Source organism: Ixodes scapularis, unplaced genomic scaffold (assembly GCF_016920785.2).
Source record: "Ixodes scapularis isolate PalLabHiFi unplaced genomic scaffold, ASM1692078v2 PGA_scaffold4__175_contigs__length_147842914, whole genome shotgun sequence".
Classification (NCBI taxonomy): domain Eukaryota; kingdom Metazoa; phylum Arthropoda; class Arachnida; order Ixodida; family Ixodidae; genus Ixodes; species Ixodes scapularis.
This window is the reverse complement of record NW_024609879.1, coordinates 38,347,141-38,368,369: the sequence shown is the minus strand read 5'-3', so window position 1 is coordinate 38,368,369 and position 21,229 is coordinate 38,347,141. Positions and strand designations below refer to the sequence as shown.

Below are 21,229 nucleotides of genomic sequence, written 5' to 3'. Positions count from 1 at the left end.
CTAGAAAACAGAGACCTTCTAGAAGATGCCCGCGCCTGGTACATCGTTTTCTTTTCCATCGATCCTAGTTTGAGGCAGGTTTGAGCGTGATAAGCCGTTTTTTTAAAGATGGAATGTTTTGTGAAGATGTAAGTCATACTTACATATTGAAGTCACCACTTCTCGCGCATGTGTTTTGAGCTCCTTGATCAACCGAAAATATCTATGAAACGTTCCTTCAATGGGTGCGGTTATGGATCGCAGCTCTCAGGTATGCGTTTACTTTGCCACGGGCTAAACCAAAGACCTTCGACAGCTGAAATTCGGTGATTGCGCGGACGCAGCCTTGCAGCCCCGTAAAACCGTACACCCGAGGGGTTAGGCTTGGTGAGCGCCAAAAAATGGGGCAGATTACGCGATAGGAGCTGAAGATAATCGTAAGTCACGAGGTCGCTGCTGCCGCACCCATCGCCCGCGCTCAGAATGGGGATTTCCTCGGCTTATCCTCTCAGAAGAAGCCGGCGCAAAAGGGGACCTTTCCCCGCGCCTCGCCGTGCTACAATAAAAGAAAGAAAGAGGACGAGGAGGACTTTCCGCCAGGCGGAAGAATATTTCTGCTGGTCCCCCTCAGGTTTTTCCAGATATTTGGATATTCTGAAACACACAGTCAGGTTTTTCCAGATATTTGGACCAATTAATCAATTGCGCATTTTGAAGGTTGAAAGGCAAATGAAATTTGGTTTTATGTTTGACGTGTGACATTATGACGAAGTGCATAAGATCGGAAAGTAAGTTAATTAAATAATGGATTTTAAATCGCAGCTCTTAGGCGTCCGTTTCCGAGTTAAGTGGCGTCGGCGTCGCCGTCGGCGTCGGTGTAACCGCCCTGCTAAATTCAGCGGAAATTTGAATCGGCATCTATTTCACGTGACGTAAATTTTGCCACTAAATCTAGCAGTACAACTAATTTTGTTAATGTCTCCCCGCTAATTTGAGCGGGTATCATGAACCGTTAGCTTACCGAAGGTGCAAGACGCTACTTCGTCGTCGCGAATCCCTTTCCCTTCGAACGGCTACGAAGCCGTGGCGCCCTGAGTACCCTACGCAGAATCTTTCAGAAAACGTTTGCGCAGCATCGCAGCCTTCCGTTTGCGAGCTTCTGTGACTAGTCGTGTCTTAAAGGTCGGAAGATGTGCTGGCCGTGGTGCCTTTTATATGTAACTCTTTCGTAAACGAGTTTAAAAACACGCATCTTACAGTGTACACACAATTTTAAATTTATTGTAAATAAATACACATATATATATATATATTTATTCATCTATTTATTTGTAGACATCAAACGCAAAAAATAGTCGCGCTTAGTTTTTCATCTAAAATCATATTGTAGGGTACACGGCGTAAAACAGTATTTTGAAACTTGCATTGTTTTTGGTAACTTTTGGGCTGGAGAGCTCCTTTGGAAGTTGAAAAGCTGGACTTCATAGAGCTATCCTGTTCACTCTGTACTGGCAAAAGGGTAGACGCTATGCGTGTTTTAGGCCAATCGTGTCTCCGGTTAGGGTCACGTGCCCATAGTCTAAAAGCTGGTGATAAGGCAGAACACGACACCTGCCTCAAGCCCAAGGTCCCACACATAGCATTCACTCCACTACCAACCTTGGGCACAAGGGACAAACCCTCTCGTTATGGTCATTGTTAGGATCAGGACTAAGTCCTGGTTGGGTTGCCCCTGAGGATGAGCCTTTTGTGTGTGCACTCCCCTTTTTGGCCTTTCTATCTCTCCTTTTCTCTCCCTTCCTAAGCCGAAAGGGTGATAAAATATAGGCACTTGCCGAAGCAATCAGCCGTAGACTTTTGATCGCTTGACTCCGCTCTTTGTGCGGGGGAAATCAGAAAAGCTGTGTCGCGTGGTGTGACGGATGACGCATTAGCCGTTAGCAATTTCGGAATGCCTGCTGCCGGACCTAGTTTGGCGTGTGTTGCTTGCTGCGTGGCTGCTGCGGATTGTGCTTCTGTAGTAAATTAGCAAAGTCCTAACCATATATCCGAAACAAGCGATTTCTTCAAAGAAGCACAAGAATTTTTGTGGCGTGTTTAGTGCTCGGTTCCACAAATGACAGCTTGTGCTAAATCGTATTGAATCTACACGGACATCTTCCATCTCGTTTCTGTGTTTGAGGGGTTGTTAATTTTGCCCTGCCCGTGTCGTCATATATCTCGGATTACACCTTTCAAGTCCGGTCTCCTCAACGTAAGTGCGCTGCAACCTACTTGGCGATATTTGGTGGCCGTGTCTATCTCCTGGCAGCCGTGAAAATAACTTCCCCGAAATTCTACTTGCCGTCGCCTGCTATTGGCCGTCTGAAATCATATCAGAACTGCAGGTAGAATACTGAATTTTTTATTCTCCCTGCGTTTTGTAATGGCGCATTCCACGGCCACCTTTTCGTGGATACATGTTTCATGGACACACGTTTCGTCGACATTAACGTTTCATCGACATCTGTTACACGAATGTCGATTATCCTGCTTTCGCTGGGTACCAAGTTGAGTAAAGTCAGGAGTGGCGTAAAGCAGCTCATGTAAAAATTAATAAAATGAGGTTCATGCTCAATATCCAATTCGTATTTTTCTTATACAGATGAGAAGTCACTTGTGGTAGAGATATGTAGAAAATAAACGATGTATATAAAGGTCGCCTTATTTGGTTAGGGCATATTTGGCCTTATATGGGAGGCAGATATACCCCTATTTAGCAGGCCTAGATTTAGATATATAAAAATTCGGCATATCTGCACAGATATGCCTTTTATAAACGGATATGCTTTATATGGCCAGATATGCCCAATGGCATATCTGGGCAGATATGTCATTTTTGTAAGGTACGTCAAGGTCGTCAGGCAAAGTCTGCTTCAGCTACCGGCGCTGACGCGAACGGAGCTTACGCAGCCGGCGCAGACGCGACCGTCGCTTACTAGCTTAGCGACCGCAACTTACTCTTCACTTCAGCCACAAGTGTTACGCAACCTTCTGAACGCGACCATGAACGCGGTTGGGCTCCATTTCTCTCTCATGGTCGCGCGCGCAAATTAAGCTTACAGAACCGGTTCTTACGCGAACGGCGCTTACGTCAGCGTTGCTTGCGTCAACGGCGCTTACACACTTCTGCGACTGTAGCTTACGCTTTAGACACCATCGCGTCACCCATGGGCTTTACGTGACCTTAAGCACAAGAGTTTGAGCGTGTTTTGTCCCATAAAACTACCGCTATAAATATATTGTGTCTGATTCGCATTTTCAGCCCGACGACAATAACCATCATTAATCGCACGTCATTAATTGGAAGACGTTTCTGACAGTTAATGTGGAATCGTAATTTTTAACAAAATACTGGGCTACGTTTTTTTGTTTATTGTCTCCGCAGATTTATTCAAACCAGCCATGAAAAGTAGTTAATGAAAGGCCTCCAACAATCAAAGTATTGTTCAGTCTGCAGCCAATTCTGTTACCCCTGATGTGACAATGATCCGACCTCACTAAGCGTTCGGCGGAGGCGTGACGCCGCATAACTTTAGTTCAGATGAGCAGACGGCCGTCCACGCGGGGGCTTGTGCCGTCTCGTGCTCTCCAAGCGCAGAGCTCCAGCGAGATTGTCGCACGTGTAGAAAAAGTAAAGTTCTCTCGATGCATTGCAGCAGCGGTGGCGTAGTCAAACTGGCTGGTGAGATCGGTCTAGTGCAAGCCGAAGCAGACGACGATGACAGCAACCGAACAGACACGCACACCGACGTTTCCGATATATGTTTCAGAACTTCAGGAACGCAGTCGCCAGTGAAAAAAAAAAAAAGATGATATCAAGGGACACCCGAGGATGACTTGATTTTCTCCAAGCTTGTTGAGAAGGCTTGTTGAGAAGAAATGTATATTTTCTGTCACAAGGGCTGTCACATTCAAGAAGTATGTACCTATGGTTGTCAGACTATGAGGAAAGTTGATGCCAGAGGTGAGTATTTAACTTACCACGCGACCAACAACCTCGATTTATAGGAATAAATTAGCGCAAGACCCTGACTGCTCGGGTTCGAATATCGAAACGAATTTTGTTTAGTTAGGGTTGCGAATATGAGTGGACGTAGGATTAAGCCATGGCTCTCGAAGATTTGGGTTTTCTTGCGCTATGTATGCTCCCTTAAAGTGTGTTTTCGGTGCTCCTGAGAACTACTTCCAACTAGTGTAAAACAGTATCTTTTCGCAGCTCCTGTTTTTTGCGAAACTGTCACATGGGACATAATCGCGGCTATTAAATTTCGCGAATTCCACACGCCTGCAGTGAAACCTTTAGGATATAAATTTTCACGTGCCCTTATATTTCGCGAGTTTTTTTTTTATTCTCGAAATTCGCGAAAATGAAGGGCTCGCGAACATTAAGGGTTTTACAGTATAACAATCCCAAACAGCTCTCTCGAATCAGCGATTTATAATAATAGGAAGATCTACGGTTCGAGATCAGTTGATCATCCCGAAACCAATGCACGCTAATCGAGGATTCATAGCGGACGTCGCGGAGCTCGCAGCAAGGCACGCGTGTGATGCAATTGCAGCGGACAACGCGGGAAGAACCGATCTCGCAACAACGGCAGCGCCACTGTTTCTTCCTCTACCGCAGCTGTCCGTGCTCTTCCGGTGAATGCCGCTCGCGCTTCCAAACTGATCCTCTCTACTAATGTTCCTAGCAACCAATATTAAACTAGTTGTGTAGTGCAGGCGAAGGCAACGCCAGGCAAATGGAGAAAGGGCGAGCACTGGAAAGGCGGGACGGGAGAGGAGGTTAATGGAGGGCGAGAGGAGAAACGGAAGAGCGTTAGCAACGATGTAATAGAGAAGAGGGTTCTCTCGTCTCTCCCAGCAATCCTAGTGCTTGCTCTTTCCATCGTCGCCTGGTGTTGTCTTCGCCTGTACTGCACGCAACAAGTCAAATAATGTATAGAGGTTGTGCGTTTGGGAACTCGAGCATTTCGGAACCCGTTTGGGAGCGTTTGGGAACCCGTCTGTCTGAAGCACCTCCGACCCCCTACTTTTTTCCTAACGAAATTTAACAATTTTTTTTTACCTCCGTAAGATTTAATATAATCTAATCTAAAGATTATATTAAATTAGGGGTTGTTGGTGTGGTTTCATAGCGCTGCTCTTAGGCGCCCGTTTCCGGCTTGAGCGGTGTCGCCTTTGGCGTCGGCGTCGGCGTTGGCGTAACCGCGCGGTGCATTGTGGGAAACATCCCATAATCTAACGCGCGGGACTCGTGACGTTACATGAGACGTCACGAGTGAAGTCACGAGGGTCACGAGAGTCCCGCGCTTTGCATAATGGGAAACGTCCCCTGATGCAACGCGCGGGGAGGAGGAGGAGGGAAGAGAGTGGGGAATAGGAGGGAGGAGAAGAGGAGGAGAGGAGGAGGAGGGAGGAGGACAGGAGGAAGAAGGGAGATGCCAGCTACCCGTTGTACAGGCAAGTGATACCACCATTCATAAATCACAGAGAAGCACGTATGAGAACGTGGTGTACTCGTTATCCAAGTGGCCATCTACATGGGTACGGGCCTGCGCTGTACCCATCGGTGTCTCTGGAGCGTAAGACAAAGTTGGTAAACTGTGTGCCACCAAGGTCGACAATGGCGTGCTCGTGGTAGCTTTGTATCTCTCGCCTACGGTACTCACCAAATATATCGTTTAAGACAAAGAACTCCTTACGTGTCACGCAAGAAACATCCCATTGGCCCGTAAGAACGTGAACTCACTGTTCTGCTGTGCCATCGCGGGGGAGCACGCTCAAAACTAGTGCTGAGGAAATCAAAAACGTAGAGTAGTCTTCGACAGAGCCGACATCAAGTAGGATGACTTCGAGAGTAGCACATGCTTCGTCAAAATGTTAATTTTTATTTCTGTCTCGTTCTGCCGCATCGATACTGCTGTCCTGTTTCCTTGGCACAGAGAAAACTTAGACAGAGTGGAGCTTTTAGAGGTGAAAACTACCTTTTCTTTTTCCGGACTAGCGGTGAGCGAGAATACCTGAATATATATATATATATATATATATATATATATATATATATATATATATATATATATATAAATCTTTCTCAGAGTGTTTAGCAGGGTATATCGCGAGATAGAAATAGGAGCAGAGGGCGAGAAGTGGAGCATGGGAGGAGGAGACTGTACGAATGAAGAGGGGGCATACCCTCCCCTCCTCCTTAGGAGTTGCGCTCTAATTCGGCGTTACAGAAAGTTTCAATCTTCTTTCATTTTCTTTTCAGCTGCTGAAATCCCTCTGGGGTGTGAGGAAGGTCAACTTTAATGCTGAAAACAAAAAAAAAAACAAAAAAAACAAAAAAAAACAGAGATGCACGAAGATCTGCCATGACCGATTGGAGCATTGTTTACAGGGCATTGTCTACTCCATTCCGCTGTCGTGCAGTCGGAGATACGTCAAGGAAAACGGGGCGATGCTTGAATGATCCCTTAAGGTAACGTAAGTAGAACGTGTCTGAGGTTGTGTCAGGACATCTGGGCCCGCATTGCCGTAACTGTCAGTTCACTTCCCACTTTGACAAATGTGGAGTAATTAGAAAGAACAAAACTGAACTCAGTGGAGAAATCATTGAAGCACGGGAGTTTTGAGTTTGGGGTCAATCTGAGTCAGCTCACCAACAATATCTCTATCAGATAAGGATTGTTGCTTCTTAGATGCACTAGAGCAATGCGGAACTCTCGCTTAATGCGCAAGTTCGTTCTGGCCCGTGTCTTTGCGTTTCTTTTTTTTTTTAATTTTTAGCGTTAATATGAAATAGAACGCCAGGTACTACACTGACCAAAAGTTCTAAAAGTGTTTTGTGTTTCTTAATAATTATAAATATGGCGAATGCTTATCATTTTACTTTATTTTTTAGCAACAAAAATAAATATTTCTTGCTTTAGAGCTCAAATTATTTATGTGATATCAGAAATTATTTAAACTGATGGATGAAGAAAGCGAGACACGGGAAAACGCAATGCAGTGACAAACAAGTATATACCAAAATACTGAGCATAAATTGAACCTTGACACGAAGAACAAACATACACCACCGCATCGGTACACACGCGCACATGCGAACAAACGTTGTGAAACACGCGTTCGCATAAAGCCGACAACAGCACACCAGCCTAATAATTAACGGGGCCATAAAACATTTTTTCTACCTTCGCTAAATTCTTCTCAGAATCACTCTCTAACTTGATAACCAAAAAAACTTGCCTTAGTTGTTTTTCTTTCTAAGCAATGGCAGTCGGCAAATCAATTCAAGAAATATGAGCCTCGTTGATCGCCGCAACTCGAAGCAACATCAAGCGGCCTCGTGGCCTGGTGCCTATCCTATGCCGCCATCATTAATCATCGTCGCGCCCTGAGGTCGGCCAAGTAGAAAACGCCTGCTGAGATCCGGGCATTGTAAGAGCTCGGTTATTCTCATCGCCGCAGTGGTTGGACACGAGCCACTACCATGGTGCCCGCCGAGGCATTGATTGTCAGGAGCCAAATTGAGTGTTCACTCTGTTCTCGTCTCCAATACACTAGTCGCGATCGATTGTCGCCAGACGGGTGGTTTTGATACTCCCATTAAGTGGATAAAGCTTTACAAAGGCAAGACTGCAACAAATATTTTCCTCTTATCCTCGCAATTTCACCGCGACAAACAAGATTCTGAATCACTGGCAGTCTGGGCGAGTATAGTTGGGTCAGACTAAGACCAGTACGCCTCTGCAAAGCCATGCACATTCGAACCCTATACTGTTTCGTGACCACCCTAACGTGAAATATTCTTTGGCTAGTTGCTCCGGATTTCGTGAAGACGCATTTCTTGAAACCGTGTCCTGTGACATCCCACAATGCAATCCGTGCAGTGTTTTATTCTAGGACTTCATGCACCTGCACACCACTTCACTTTATTCGCTAAATTTATCGGGGACGCTGAAGTGGCGTATAGGTCTGTGCCGTCCCTTACACACCGATTCAGCTTCTGCGATACATTTAGCGGGAGAAGTTGAATTGCTGTATAGGTAACGGCACATCAAGTCACGTGACATCAACTTCCTTGGTAAGTTTATCGGAAAGGTTAGCCGTCTCGGGATCTACGCACCAATTCAGTTTCTTCGCTAAATTTAGAGGGAAAATTGACGTCACGCGACCTGACGTCACGTGATGCTGGAACGTTTCAACTATGCAACACAATTGCCTAGCAATTTGACATAAAATATTTAAGTGGGTTTCCTCAGCACACAGGGAGGGAGGAGAAGGGGGGGGTGAAAACCCCCTATGAGGTCAGTAGGGAAATTACCGCTTACGTATCGTAAACTGCATTCACTCCTTATCTGACGGGGTGGTGGAGGCTACGTGCTCGATGGACCGGCCATCTGTCAAATTTTCCCCACGTTATCACGCTCTCGGCCGCACTGTAGGGCAGAGGCCGGGGTCAGGTGATGAAAGAGGGGCAGAGTTTTGGTCCGGTAAGAGCGTAGTTCCTGCCACACAGACAAATCAACGGAGTATAGTTCAGAGTACGGAGGAAAAAGAGAGGGCTGTCTGATAGGCACCGCCTCAACATGAAGCGAGCGTGTCGAGGGTTCGCTTTCAATTCTGACAAACGTTGTTAGATGGCGGAGCGCGACTGGAGCTCGAGGAATCATCCTCATTCGCGCGCGGGTTTAAGGTCGTGAAGCGCACGAGCGCGCGTGCGCGCCAAGCCCTAACTTGAGAGTGCCCCGCCGGGAGATACGCGAAGCGCAAATGGAATTTGGACCCCATTTCTGGCTTTGTTGCGACAGCTCTCTCTTCTTCCGCGCTGTTCAAGACGCTGGGTTCGTCACCTCACCGGATGGGGCAGATGAAACCATAGCCCCTGAAATGACGCCCATACACCGATAGGGTAATATTTACATATCATAAATTAATCATAAACACTCGTATTGATTTCTCGATGCTACATTCTCATCCGGAGGGTGGCGTCAGAAGGATGTCAGTTTTCGTGTATGAACATAATTGTCCCATTTCAGTCCAACTTCTGTCGACCTTTGAGCTAAATGTTCCAAATTGTCGAAACTTTTCGAACCCAAACCTGGACGCGCTCACGACATCCCTAGCCAGTTCCTAAATTTTTTAGTCCTTAGGTATCTCTCAATGCAGGGCTTATGCATGTACCATTTTTATTCTCTATTCAGATAAAATTTATTTTTCCGCGTAGTATACTCTTTAGAAATGGCGTATTATGCAGAGCTACCGGGGAGACATAAAGGCCATTAAAACATAATTTAGACTGATCTTAAAACGACACTCAATTGCTTTGTGCAGAAGCTTGTTTTTGATAGCATATTGTTTGTTGGGCTGTATTCAATATAAATGGCAAGTTCCAAAGGGCAAGACATCTTAGTAAACTCACGGTAATGGACAAACGCGCGCACTGTACTGTCATGGGGGCATTCTAGGTGGTGGGATTACCCTCGCATCCCCACCACCCAGATAAATTTGGCCAATGAAAATAGTTTATTGCGTGGAGATTCCGAACGTTACTGTTATTGCTCTTTTTAGTCGCGTTCTTCATTACATTTAAACAACAAATTTATGTCCTTGGCTGTACTAGAAGTAATGCAGGAATTGTTTGAAAATATCGTCCAACGGTGCCACCTGACGCATCTTCAAAGGCGCAGAAAGACGGGAGTGTCACGATCTTTGATTGCAGTTTCACGCATAAGTGCACATCTGTTTTTTTTTTTTGTTTTTTTCTGTTTTTTTTTTTTGGGGGGGGGGGGGGCGGGGGCTTAGATCACGCAGATGGAGCTATCAGTATAAATGAGCGATCTCACAATTCACTTGGGTGCACGTTTAACTCTATCATTTAACTTTCTTGTCATGATTTTGTTAATATTGTTCCACAAGAGTGTAGTTATAAAACGAGTATGGTTAAAACTGTGTTGAGAGCAGGGCTAAAAGAAATGAGGTTAATTAGCGCCGCTTTACTGTTACGTCATCCTGGGTCTCTACGTCTTAGATAATACGACTTTGTATTCAACTTAAGTGCTTACTAAAAAAATAATGTCGCGCGGCAGCTGTGCAAAATTGAAGACTAGTCAGGTACTTTGAGAAGAGGCAGAGTTGTTAGGTACTTACAGGTGTGCGATCTGCTGAATTAGCGATGTCATTCCCTAAAAATCACGACCGGTGTCATACACCAGACCAACACTGAGAGGAGTGCAGATTCCATCCAGGTACGAAACACCTGCAAGAGGTTTAACATTAGACACATCTCTAGCTCTCATTTGAATTCTCAGGTGCAGTGGAGGCGATTTTAGAAGCAACGTTAATATTGCATAGTTAGCCACTTATGCAGGACTGTGTGAGCGCACGATTCATGACGAAGGACGCTCGAGCATGGTCCCAGCAGCAAAATTTTCCACTCAAGGACCATATAGAGGGATGCTGAACTGAAATTTCAATTTCACAAAATAAAGCCGGAAAAGCGTTGAACGTGACGGTACGATCTCCAAAACAGCACTCAAACATCAATATCTCAACTCGATGGCCGTATTTTTCCAAAAGAAGGTCGCGATCAAGTGTGGATCTGTGAGCTCACGATCCCCCTGGAACACTTGAAATTAGGGGAAGTGGCCTTGCTTCTCTCTTCCTCACTATCGTTCACATGCTCGAGGGGACGTAGCGAAGAAGAGGGAATGAGATTCGTGACGTGACATGTCCTATTGGCCTTGTCGGCCGTGTTTAATCTCGTACTATTCTACAATTTTACCGTTAGAGATATATAAGTAATCTTTTTGGGCTGTGCTGCGTCCCACCTACCGCTCCAGCCTTGCTTTGTGAGCCCCAAAGCTCAGTTCTTTAAGTGGCTCGTCGGTTTATGGAAAACCTGCCGAGAAGCTGGGGTGGCTACCAATGCCCTGACTAAATATGTAAAAGCAACAAGTCTAGACGTGGCACGTTAAAAATCGAAGGACAAGGCAAAAATCAAAAATAACATGCCATATGTGCTCATTGTTTTGTGCCACAGTATCCTCTCCCTAGGCAAATGTTTTGACACACTTTTATGGCTTTCCTTTTATTGTGACTTTCATTTTCTTTCATATATGCCGTAGATTTACAAGCTTATAACTTTATATTAAGTTTCTCTTTGTACATATCTGTCGAAGGTAGAGTGTGTAGACAGGCGAGCAGGTTTATGTTGTACGAATTTGAAAAACCAGAGAAGACGGCTGGGCGTTTTGTGTTTGTTCCCTTTTTTGTCCGTTTCGGGTTTTCTAAAATGTGTTTGTTACTTATCCGTTCTTTTATTACTCTTCTGCCCCCTTCCCCAGCACAAAGTAGCGAGCCAGCATTATTAAAACTTGGTTGGCCTCTCCGTCTCTAAATAATCACATTTTTCTCTTTACATAAGAAATTGTCTTATATACCGCCTTCACTCGATGATGTTCTCCTTCTCGAATAGACTACGCTTTAATTTACAAATATTTGCGTTTTACAATTAACTAATCGATATTTACTCGATTTAGGGGTGTAATGTGTGACAATTTTAGCTGGGGAGTGCTGTAGTGGCAGCTGTGATTTGGTTTCGGCATCAAAATGTACAGCGCACCACAGCAGGATGGAGAGTGCTGCAGTCTTCACGTCAGGGCGCTCTTTGAGTGGTGAAAAGAGAAAACGTTCCGCCAGCAGACGGCCTTCTTTTAGTTTGGTTCTTCAGGTGACAACGTGTGTAGCTTCAATTGTTTCCGAAACTTCAAGGTCACCCACCTCGGATGCGCTGTCGTCTGCTTTACGTATACCGACCATAAGGCCGCCCGGCTTTATTATTCAATAGCTGCGCTTCGTAGATACATCGTACATGTGACGAGGTGTTTAGGAATCGTTTCATTACAATTCAAATCGCACAGGCGCCTTGAAGATCACATTATTTACTTTACGCGTATTCTGTGGGTAAGAAGACATGTGAGCATTTTGAAAGTCCGTTTGTAAAAATACTTTCAACTTCTTTTATTTGATTACTTTCTAACGAGAGAAAATGCCCCTAGAAAATAATATATTTACGAACATCAGATCCAGACATGCAGTGAGTAACCTAGCGTGATCGAGAATTGTCGTGAAGAATACAATGATCAAACTGGAACCTGGATGATGATTTTTTTCGCACAACGTATTTTTGATGATGGCTATTAAATATGGCCTCTGCGTACCGATTAAAGCAAAATAGTAGCAAAATTTGTAATTGTGTCCTAATGATTTTGTGTATTTAAGCAGTTAAGCAAAATGTTGCAGCCTACTATAATTATTGTTGTTGTTGTTTAACAGCTGTTGAACTGCCACATAATTTGTATACTCACCTTCTGCTAAACCAAATAGTGAGGACCCAATGTAGTCAACAATACGCCGTCTGCGAAAAAGAGTTTTGAAGAAATCATCGCATGGAATAGATTTGAATTCAAATGTAGCGCAACGAGTAAGTCGCACCTAGTGAGCAGGATTACAAGATCGCTTTTGTTGAATCTGTCACTTTGTTCAACCCACTCTTGAAACAAAGCCAGGGTGAATGGTCCGTCCATGTGAATGATGCTCGGCCTTAATGTCTTGGTGACCTCGAATGTTTCTTCTTCTTCTTTCTTGGAAGTGGGATTAACAAAATTAACATTCTTATGCACGTTATACACCTGTCTGGCAGGAAAATTTAATTCAGTTTTATTTATTGAAATTAAAGAGATCAGCCAATCAGAAGCACCATTCCTAATGTAGGGTGTTCCAACGAGCGCCAAATTGCGAGGAGATTGGCGGATCGCAATAATGTCATTCGATTAAAAGGGCATTATTTCCTAATATAACGTGTTAGGGAACAAACAAAAGTACTGCCTATACTCATTTTCTCCTCAAGAATGTTAGTAAAAATATCAGGCTCCCGGCGGAACGTTACTAATTTGCCCCATCGTGCGTTGAATTAAGATACATAAAACTAGCTCTGTTTTTTTATTATCAAGATGAACATGTTAAAAACGCTAAAAGCATTCTTTCTTCCCTCAACAACCAAGCTCTGTAAGAACTACTTCACGCGGCGCATGAATATTAAGAAAAAGTTCGCTTTTTCTGGAGGTGACAATGAATGTAGAATTCCTGTTGGTATGGCGCCGTGTTTGTCAAACGGGCGGATACTTTACCAATACGTTACTTGCCTTGACGTAACATCTGCGGATTATGTAGTGGCGTCGCAGCTTAGTGCGAACCTCTTGTACATTTATTTCATATCATCAAATTTGTTTTTAGCGGCAAGAACAGGCAGGGGTGGCCATCAGCATAATTGGATGAAGTCACGTGCTAGCCCTTTATATCCAAAATACCCTGTCTGACCATCAAAACACAGCAAAATATTTCATTCAAGATCCGCAATGTGAACGCAACCGGGGGGTGCTTTCGGAGGCTATTTCTTACTTCCCTAAGCTCTCAGAGGCAAAGACGCCGTTTCAACGCATGCGCACCGCTAGCCTTGTCTGCAGAGTTCCTGATCTTGTACCGTGTAGCGGGGTGCATTTCTGGACGGCGGAAATAATTTTACGAAAGTTTCCTATCGTATTGTAAATTCTCGTGTCTATTTTTCTAAAAAGGCCACGGACCGGCGACTTCGACTACACGAGAATATATAGGCGACCGGAGTAGATGATACCCCAACAGGCAGTGAAATGAACTCATCGCTATCAATATAGAAATACAGGCACCGATCCATTTTCTAACAGTAAAAGTCGAGCTAGGTTTATCTGTTTAAGTTTTCATAGCATCTTTAAAGGCACTCTCAAATGCGAAATACATACTTTTTCAGTGCATGGATAGCACTAGATTGCGACACACAAAAAATCACGAAGAAATTAAAAAGCTTCATCTATATTTATCCTACAAGTCATATTTTAGGTGGAGATAAAAACCCGCTCTAAGCCCCGCCGCCAAAGAAGTGGCACCGCCCTCTACCGCTGGTTTGGCTTGGCATCTTAGCCGAGCACGCTTCCATGCATAATGTCTCCTTTTCACAGAGTCCTGTGCGTCTAGTCTGGCGCCTGACACCGCTGGCCAGTCGTGCGAGCAGACGTGCGGCAGCCTCGGGAATCGTTTGCTATTCCACTACCGTCTGTCACCGGTTTCAACACCCACAAGAAGCACCCATGAAAAAGGTGTGTCAGTGTACGCCATCGCTTGCGTCCGTCTGCTATACCGCCTGTCTACTATCGCGCAGTTTGTCTCTTTCTCTCTTGTGTCCGTGTTTTTGCGCCTTGTAACATGAATACCAACGTTTACCAACTAGCCCGACTACAAGTTCTTCTACTATCGTCTCTAACGCTCACAAGAAGCGACCATGAAAGCGGCATTCTAGCGTCTCATCTTGCAAGATCCACCGCCCAATACAATCGTTGGTTCGATTATTTCGATGTAAGCTAAAGAGTGACCGAGAAAACTGAAAAAAAATACGGGTAATAAATATGCAGTTCTCGTAGCTTTTCGGTCCTCGTTGTTTTATACATGGCACCGGCGAGCAAGGTGGTTGGGCGTCGTGACATGTTACTAAGACGCGACCTAAAAATATTCGCACTAGCACGCTCGAAGCTGCCCTGGTTGAAACTTGAGAGTTACAGCATTTTTGAAGCTGACGGAGCAAACTGTACTTGTGCAAAAATTATGCAAGGTGAGCACCCGACTGCTTCCATCAAAGCGCTCACGAATTCTTACCTGCGTAGTTTACCTATCAGCACGAATACCGTGCTGTTTTCGTATGGTTTTTATACTGGACGTGATATATTATTTTCATATCACGACGGTTGTATCATTCCCAGAGTAGTAATACCGATTTTATGGGAATTAACATCTTTGCTCAACACTCAAATTGCGGAAAGAAACATAAGATGGTTTGCTTTTGTCGATCCCGCCACAAAAAACAAGCGTCTGCACAGCGCGTCCGAAGACCCGGACTTGCGACTGTTGTCTGCCGCAACAACGCCTGGAGGGATCTTTGTATGAACATCTCGGTGAATGCAGAACAACCAGCACCGTTACGAATAGGAGAAGTTAACGAGTTACGCAATGGATAAATCTGCTCGCCGCAAACATTGGCAGCCATGTTTGTTATCGTTTGAAACCGAAGCGGAACAGCCGACCTCGTAATGCCTTTGAAAACAATATTGACTCTATCTGTCTAGATTGTTTGTAAAATACATAAATTTGTTTAATTGAAAATATCCACCGCCCGGATGAACAATTGACAACGAAAATTCCAATTGTGTCAACCCTCTCCAACCAAAAAGCCCTGAAACTGAGCGTATCTATTGTGTCTTCTTTAACTAATGGACGGGCTTAGAGCAGGGCTACCTTTGCCTAAATTGCGTCTAACGGCGTAAGTATTGCACTAAAACGATTTTATATCAGACTTTTTTTTGTTTTGTTTTTTATTTGTGTCCCGCGTGGGCCCTTGAAGTATTCTTGTATACGTGTTATTTTGTTAAGTGAACGAGTGCTTGCAGGAGTTACCTCCTCAACAAAACCAACTGCCCGTCGAAATTACAATGTTCTGTATTCGACACCACCAGTCGGAATTCACACAAGACTACCGAGAGTTTAAGTCAAACTTTTCTGAAAATGAATGATGTTTACTTCTTTCATACTAGGAATAACAATATAGGGCGATTTGGACTATAAAAACCGTTTAACGACGTTACGTGCAATTGAAATACACGTTGCTGAACCAGCCAAGTCTCAGGCCAAAACGTTGGCTGCAACTTTGACGCAGTATGTTTTGTTGATCAGCTTATCCTTGTTTTATTGGTCTTAAGATTAACCGGTAGACCTGCCTTGCCCTAACATTATGCTGAGAACTTTCCAGGGTTTTAACAAGTAGTAAATCTTAATTTATTATGATTGTTGGCCAGATAAATTTAATTAGCCAAACCCTTCGGACAACATGACCGAAAATAATCGGTCCGGATCTTTCCTGCGTGTGCGACCCCCCACACACTCTATTGTTTGTCGATTTTTTTAAATAGCGCGAAGTATAGAAATTAAACTTTCGATTTCATCAGTGTCAGGTAAAGTGCATCTAGAACATAATTGATGTAAATTACAAAGTAATTGAGAGGATTTGTACCTCACGTAAAATACCTACTAAGTTCACCGGGCGGAATGTACTTAAAGTAAAGTGCTGAGTTCACCGTACGCAATGTACTTGAAGTAAAGTACTATAAACGAAATGCACTATCAAAGTAAAGTTCAAGCACTTTTAAGGCAATATTTGATGATGCACCTACATTCCCCTATGCAGAGTATTCTTTAAAAAACTTGTATGCATTGACGTACATTTTTTTTTTCAGAAAATGGTGGTGAATATTAAATAAAGTGGCCACGAAGTAATGATTTTTGGAAATGGCGCTAAATTCAGGACTTCCTTTTATTTCTGAATTTTGCGCCGCTCGCACTGGCTTGCATCTAGGGGAGCTAAACGCACTACAGAGAGCCTGACGTCAGCACCGTAGCTTACGTTATCAATCCTCTCGTGGAGGACTGTCCCATCCTAATATATTTAACCTCCTCGCTTACACTGATTGAGTGTGAAGTAGCGAGAGTTCGACATGCTGCGGGAGAGACGCCTAAAGCACAAACATAGCGATGCATTGTCTGCTTGCGTTTTTGGTGAGAATCGAATATCCCTTCCACTATTTCTTCCGTTTACAAAGCATAATATTTCTGCACAAATTTAAAGAACCAAATGTGAGGAATGCATTTTAAGTCGCGAACAGTACTTTCCTCCGAAAGTACCGTAAAAAAAACTTTAAGTACAAGTACATACTCAGAGAACGTACTTCAAGTAAAGTACTTGTTTTTTAAACCTAGGTAAAGTCATATTTTAGGTACTATGAAGTTAAATTACTTTCCAACACTGTATTTCATGCCTAGTTCCGACCACCGCTCTCCCAAAAAGTGGCTTACAATAAGGAAAGAGGAACATTTAAGACAAACAGACAAGACAGGCTTTCGAAAGCCTGTCTTGTCTGTTTGTCTCAAATGTTCCTCTTTCCTTATCGCAAATTAATAACCAACACGCTCAACCATCCACAAAAAGTGGCAACTGCGCAAAAGACAGACGAACGACTTTTTAAACTGTTCCGAATACAGTCAAACCTGTTTGTCACGAACTGCAGGAAACGCTCTTATCAGTTCGATATAGCAAGTAGTTCAATATAGCAAAAACCGTTTACAACGAACTTCCGCGATGCGTTCGTTCTAAGGCGAGAGCTTCTTTTTCTCTCTCATCTCTTCTCTTCCACCTTGTAAAAAAGCGCTAAGATGTTTTTCTTTCTTTTTTTTTTTTTTTTTGCATGCTTGCAGAGTTGTTTTTTTTTAGCTTATCTTTCTTTCCGAATCACTTCTCTTCGTAGGCAACCGCTTTGGGGTGAAGTTTTCTTTTTTTCTTTGAGTGCGTGCAGCTTTTTTTTTTAGCTTTCTCCCCGTCTTAATCACTTCTCTTTGTCAACTTTGTTCGCCGATTTAGCTTTTAGAACTTGCTTTCTTCCCTAGATTTTTTTTTTTTTTTTTTGTGGAGGGGAAATGACAGGCTAGAGGGCGATTGTTGGCACGTTTTTGGAAACCTTCCTGGGGAAAGAAGTTCGATATAGTCAATATGTTGTTCGTTATAAAAAGTACTTTTTACATGCATTTTTAGTTAAAGTTTCTGTGAGTTCGATATCAAAAAATAATTCGCTGTACCTGGGTTCGTTCTAAACGGGTTTTACTGTAGTACGTTCTCACTTAAAATATTAAACAATTAAAGACGTTTACGACTTCCTGTAACGCCGAATTAAAGCGCAGCTCTTGGGGAGGAGGAAGAGGGTAGGGTAGTAAGGGGAGGGACCCTCTCCTCCTCCTGTCTTCCTCCCTCCTTTTCATGTCCTCCTCTTCTCCTCCTCAAACCTTTCCTTCTCCTTCTCCATCCTCCTCCTCCCCCCCTTCCCTCCTCCTCCTCCCTCCTTCCTCCTCCTCCTCCCCACCCCCTTCCCTACTCCTCCTCCCGCCTTCCATCCCCTCCCCCTAATCCACTCCTCCACGCGCGTTGCATCATGGGACGTTTCCCATAATGCAACGCGCAGGACTCTCGTGACGTCACGCGTCCCGCGCGTTGCATTATTGGACATTTCCCATAATGCACCGTGAGGTTACGCCGACGCTGATGGCGACGCCGACGCCGCTCAAGCCGGAAACGGGAGCCCAAGAGCTGTGCTCTAAACAACGCAAAGAAGGTAAGCTTTGGCATATATATTATGGCCAATTAAATCAGATTATCGTAAAGTACTTACTGTCGTATTGTCCAAGCCGACAAGGTAGAGTTCTATCTCGGGACATTCAAGATCTCTGAAGTAGACTTCGGCCTAAAAAAAGATTCAATGCACCATTTTTATTGTTCAGTGAGATTAGTGTTTAAGTTGGAGTTTCATGGCGGCCATATTTAGGATACTATAACTTTGTTTCACCATTTCGAGCTGAGCGAACTCCTTTAGAAATTAAATGTTAATTCTATACGGGCTTAATATGGAATTATTAAATTTATTAATAAGGTTCAGTAGAAGGGAAGTTTTCGGTTCACTCGAATGCCTTCATTTTATTGATGTCTTCTTAAGCAGGATTGTTCCTTCTTTTTTTCCATAAGATCAAGGTATTATTGGAAACATAACTTAAGCTTATTTTAATTGAGTAAGGTTTCTGAACCTCATGAAATTATTTAGGCGAAAATGGGTAAATGTATCCATGACCGCATCCCTATACTACAGAATAGGATAAAGTAATAATTCCTTGCGAATTTCTTGCTCGTCGGCCGTCTCCTCTAAAACGTTCTCGACGTTTTTACGTTCAGCAAATGGCCTCCAATCGGGTTCGCAAACCAGTGTAAAGGCTGCGAAGAGGCCAGTATAGGACACACAAAGTGCACGGCCGCCGCTTTTACTCTTTTTTACAATTTATCCCCCACTGAGTCTAGCACGAGGTTCGCGCGCTTGACTCCAGGTATGTGTTACTGGAGAGGATTCATTCCACTCCGCTCATTTGCATTAGATAGCGCGCTCACAGCACCATACCCTCTCCGTGCGGCATGGTCGTAAGTCTGCGTCCGTCAACGCATGCGCAGTCCGCGCAAACGCGCTGTAGAAATAGGCAATCCTCCTTCGCCCGGTCACGCCCGATACACGCCGTTCCTTCGACGTCAGGCTTGACGGCGCCATATTGTTTCTGGGTGCAATGTGGTGTTCTCGCAGCAATAGTGAAAAAGGTCAAATTAGACTATGCAAAAATGTGGTAACGGGAAAGAGTGTGTGACACGTTACTGGCTGCAAGGACCGCTGTTCGCATGTCAACCACCCCTCCTTCTATCGTTTCCCTGGAGAAACACACATGTAAGTATACAGCGTTTATGATCTCCTGTTTTAGAGCGCTGCTTGTAAGGCGCATTCTCACCGGCGATGTAAGCAGTCGCGCGATGCGTCTAGATCGCATCGCAAAACAATTAGATTGTCACACCGGCGTGCGCGGTGATCGAGTCCAACGCCTTTGTTGGCTAGTCGTTTCCTGAAAACTCTCGCTCCGACCACTGTTGATTGGCTCAGACGCTCCGTGTCTAGATCGCATCGCAAAATAGGCAGGTCGAGTAGCGACTGCTCAAATCACGTCACTTTTTGCCCGCGACAATTGCTTTTGCGATGAAATTTATCGGGCGACTAGATCGCAACGCCGGTGGGAACGCGCCTTTAGGCGCCCGTTTCCGGGTTGCGGATCGTCGCCGTCGGTGTAGACGCGCGTGATGCATTAGCGAGTTTTAGTAGACCATGTTTACCCCTCCGCTAAGCCCCTCCGCTACCCGGAACTCTACAGCCAAGGCCATCGGCGCGCAGGAGCAGTGGCGATTCCGCGCTCCGCTCTGCAGAGCGGCTGCACGAGAACGATCTACTAAAACTCCCTATTATGGGCCGTTTCCCCGTTAAAGTTAGCGGGAAAATATTCCCGCTAAATTTAGCGGGGCCATTTTTTGCTCTGTTTAGCGGGGAAATTGACGTCAAGTGACCCGAAACCAATTCAGCTCCCCCTCTAAATTTAGCCGGAAAATTGACATCACGACTTGGTGTCACATCAGCCATCAACGAATTCTGCGGCCGTAGGCGAAGGGGCAGGGAAGGAGGAGGAAGAAAGAGGAGGAGGGAAGGAGGAGGGGAGGGCATGGAGGAGAATAAGGGGCATACTTTCCCCTCCGTACTCTCCCCTCCTTGTGCTCAAGAGCTGCGCTCTAGTTTCGCATTACAGGGACTCGTAAACGTCCTTCACCTTTTCTCCGCATGATAATTTTCAAGTAAATGAAGGGTTAACTAGTTTGCTGTATGACTACAGCATTTCATGTCATTTTCAAGGAGCCTGAACCGGAGTCATTGCAGAAAATAACGTGTGTACTCCGATCACTTTTGAGAGCGGCTTCTGCTAACTGTTTAGTATTGTTTGTTGAACAATCAAATGTTAAGTTGAAGGCCATAAAATAGTTCGGAAAATAAAGCGTGTATCACTGTTTTCTCTAATTTCATGTTTTCAGTGGATGCAGGTAGTGTGTGAAAAATGAATGTTTACCGGAATTACTACGCTGTCAAAGCTTTATAACTCGTTGGCTTCTACTGGGTATATTGCTTCTTTGAACTTTATCTGTCCACATAATTTTTATTTTGATGACATCCAATGGACTTTGTCTCCCTTTTTATTCCTTCAAGAGTGTGTACCAAGACGCTTCATTTAATATAATTATCCCGGCAACTTATTTTGTTCCGTGTTTCGCTTGTAAAACAATCTGCGACAAATATCGACCGAGAGAATCTTAGCGCATCCACTGAACATCAGAGAAGGCCTAGTCAACTGTTTTGAGCCGCCACGTCTACGACTATAGATGACGCTCGCCACTACTCCCAATTCAAAGGAAAAACGCCAACGCTGCCGCGCGTCCAGACGTTTGAACTACGGGAAACCTGTCCGCGCCAAAGCAACACCACTTTCCCGGAGAGAGATGTATTCTTCCTAGTAAATTGTTTGTACCACGCTTGGATTTAAAAAATTCGAAGGAGCTCCAAATGCGCAGGCTTCTATGCCGCCCTCTGTACTAAACTTCAATAACAAA

The 21,229-nt window shown here is 44.4% G+C and overlaps 1 pseudogene; it reads right to left on the bottom strand.

The window, feature by feature from the left end:
• The window catches only part of LOC115328954, a 121,176-nt pseudogene that overhangs the window by 66,972 nt on the left and 32,975 nt on the right, over positions 1 to 21,229 (bottom strand).